This window comes from Furipterus horrens, unplaced genomic scaffold (genome assembly GCF_987537825.1).
Source record: "Furipterus horrens unplaced genomic scaffold, mFurHor1.1.pri manual_scaffold_2, whole genome shotgun sequence".
In the NCBI taxonomy this organism is placed as follows: Eukaryota; Metazoa; Chordata; class Mammalia; order Chiroptera; family Furipteridae; genus Furipterus; species Furipterus horrens.
Window position 1 is genome coordinate 150069190 of NW_028327172.1, and position 3356 is coordinate 150072545.

Below are 3356 nucleotides of genomic sequence, written 5' to 3' on the forward strand. Positions count from 1 at the left end.
ACAGAACAGAGCAGCCAAAGAATATATATACATGACCCATGGACATGGACATGGACAATGGTGTGGGGATTGAGTGAGGGTCTGCGTGGTGATTGGTGGGGCCTCCTTCTGTTTGGTGCATTTAATAATCTATTGTAGAAAACAAATGTCATTAGAATATAGTATTTTAAGTACTTTTAGTAGACCACGGGCCCCCAAAGATACACACGTCCTTGTCCTCTAATCCCTAGAACCTGTGAATATTTATACAGCGCATTATAAACAGCTAGAACTGGTTAGAATTCTCTTCCTCATACAAATATAAAACCTACTTCTTTGTACTTTTGTCCACTCCTCCACGTTAAGCAATTAGAATGCTTAAAGTGGAAAAGATAAGATTTGGGAAACAAATTTTACTTTGGGGGTATATTCTGCAGAGAAAGTAGGCTGGCTTCGATTATCATTGATTTCAATATTTAAATTTAAAAATCTACCATGAACCAATGAACATCATTTTAAGGTTACCCAAACCTCTGTATTTTTATAATGCAGTCAAGAACTGAAGCACAGTAATTTGCAGGGTGTGGGAAAATTTATCTGCACCCTCGCATCTAATACTGTCTAATCCATGTGAAATGGAGTACATAGCATATGAGCACCCTGCTGTTTGGCTTCATTCTTTTAGTCAGTTTTCATAAGTATCATCTTTATTCTATTCTCAAAAAGGCTTCAAGGCATCTTTTTTATTTCTTTGTTTTCTATATTGGTAAGAAAGCATCTTTAGGGGGGTGGGCGAGGCAGTGGAGAGCAACGGGGGGAAAGTGAGGTAACTAATAGAACAATAAAAGAAGAAATTATAAAAAAATAAAAAAGAGAAAAAAGAAAGCATCTTTAGAAATTCACAATTTGACAATTGATAAAGCTCTATGTTCATTTCCCAATATTTTCCTTTTCTAACGGCTTTACGATTGGAAAGTTTAGGCATATCTTATAAAGTCTCAATCCTCTGCTTGGCTGGACAGGACTAAGATTTCTTTTTGCATTTCTTTTTACTCTTCTAAGTTACTGTCTAGCACGCACTGTAGCTTTCACAGCAGGGAGGCTGGGAGACTCACATAGCATACGTTTTTCCCCTGGTGCAACTCCGTTCTCTGCTTCCTTTCAGAGCAGCCAGCTGAGTGCCTGTAGTATAGCCAGCTCCCTCTGTTCTTTCTGCACAACACAGGTTTCCAGTGCAACCCTGCTGGGGTGGGGATCATTTCTTCACCTTACAATGAAGTGGCAAGTAGGGATATTTTATTGTCTTGCTTAAGAATGCCTGGATCTGAAGTTTTACAGCCAAAACCTCAGTAATGACTACCATGGGGTGAGGGAGGGGGTGATGCTGTCATCCTACCTCACTTCATTCACAAAATAAATCCCAGATTCATGAACACCTAAAAGTGAGAACCACACATTAAATCTATTAGAAAACAAATACAGCTTACTTATGCCTGTGGATATGAAAGTGTTTCTTAAGTGGAACTCAGAATGTATATAAAAAAGCTGGTAACTGATTAAAAATTTTAAACCTATCCAATTAAATACCTTAAACAAAGTTTAAAAACTACACACTGAAGAAGGCATATGAAATTTACACAAGCAAAAGATCAGTATCCAGATTGTGTACAGATCTCTGGAAAAAAGCCAACAACAGAAAAAATTCTTGACTAATAACGCAGGAAATGCAAAACAATGAGATACCATGTCACACTCATATTTTGTTGGAAAAAGGAGTATTAGAACCCTAAAAAATCTAGTGTCCAAGAGGATGTGAAGAAATGAGAAAACTCATACACTATTGAGGGAATCTAAGTTGATATAACTTTGGAGATTAATTTGACAAAACCTAGTCAAGTTGAAAATGGGCACATTTTTCAATACAGAAGCTTTAAGACACTGTGTGCACAGGAGGCATGTACAAAAAACCACTTTCATGACCATGACTATCCCTAACAAAATGGGAAAACAGAGCTACATTTATCAACACATATCACAAAATGTAGTGAGTAAAAAAAAAGCAAGTTACATACTATCCTGTAATATGACTGATGTCAATATATATCACAAATAATTATGGCTATGTATATAATAAAAGTAAAATGTGGACTTGAAGGATATACTGATGTATGTGGGGAGGAAATGGGAGAAAAAAAGCAACAGTAAAAATATCAGAAATATTTTGTTAAAAAATATCTGATGTAAATATTATAAAATGTTAATATTCGTTAATCCTGGGTGATGTGAACAGTGTCATATTATCCTTGTTTTCAATTTTTATTTTTTGGTGCTTTATTTTAAAGTATATTTTATTGATTATGCTATTACAGTTGTCCCAATTTTTCCCCCTTTGCCCCCTCCACCCCAGTACCCACCTTTCCTCCAGCAATTCCCCCAACTTAGTTCATCTCCATGGGTCATGCTTGTAAGTTCTTTGGCTTCTCCCTTTCCTATACTATTCTTAACATCCCCCTGCCTATTTTGTATCTACTAATTATGCTTTTTAATACCTGTATCTTTTTCCCTATTCTCCCCCTCCCAATCCCAGCTGATAACCCTCCAAATAATCTCCCTATCTATGATTCTGTTCCTGTTCTGGTGGTTTGCTTAGTTTGTCTTTTTGTTTCTTAGATTCAATTGTTAATAGTTGTGAGTTGGTTGTCATTTTAATGTTCGTAGTTTAGATCTTCTTTGTTTTCTTAAATAAGTCCCTTTAACATTTCATATAATAAGGGCTTGGGGATGATGAACTCCTTTAGCTTCACCTTGTCTGGGAAACATTTTATTTGCCCTTCAATTCAAAATGGTGGCTTTGCTAGATAGAGTAATCTTGGTTGTAGGTCCTTGCTTTACATCACTTTGAATACTCTTGCCAGTCCCTTCTTGCCTACAAACTTTCTTTTGAGAAATCAGCTGACAGTCTTATGGGATCCCCTTTGTAGGTAACTCTGCTTTTGAGATTCTCTTTTTATCTTGAACCTTTGGCATTTTAATGACGATGTGTCTAAGTGTGGTCCTCTTTGGGTCCAACTTGTTTGGGACTTTGTGCTTCCTGGACTTGTATGTCTATTTCCTTCTCCACATTAGAAAAATTTTCTTTCATTATCATTTCAAGGAAGTTTTCAATTTCTTGCTCTTCCTTTTCTCCTTCTGACATCCCTATGATTTGGATGTTGGCACTTTTGGAGATGTGTGTGCTTCTTCATATTCTCATTTTTTTAATTTTTGTTTCTTGTTTCTTCATTCTGTTCTGGTAGAACATTGATCTCTTGTTAATGTTTCAAATCATTGATTTGTTCCCCAGCTTCCTTCCCTTTATTGTTGGCTCCCTGTGGATT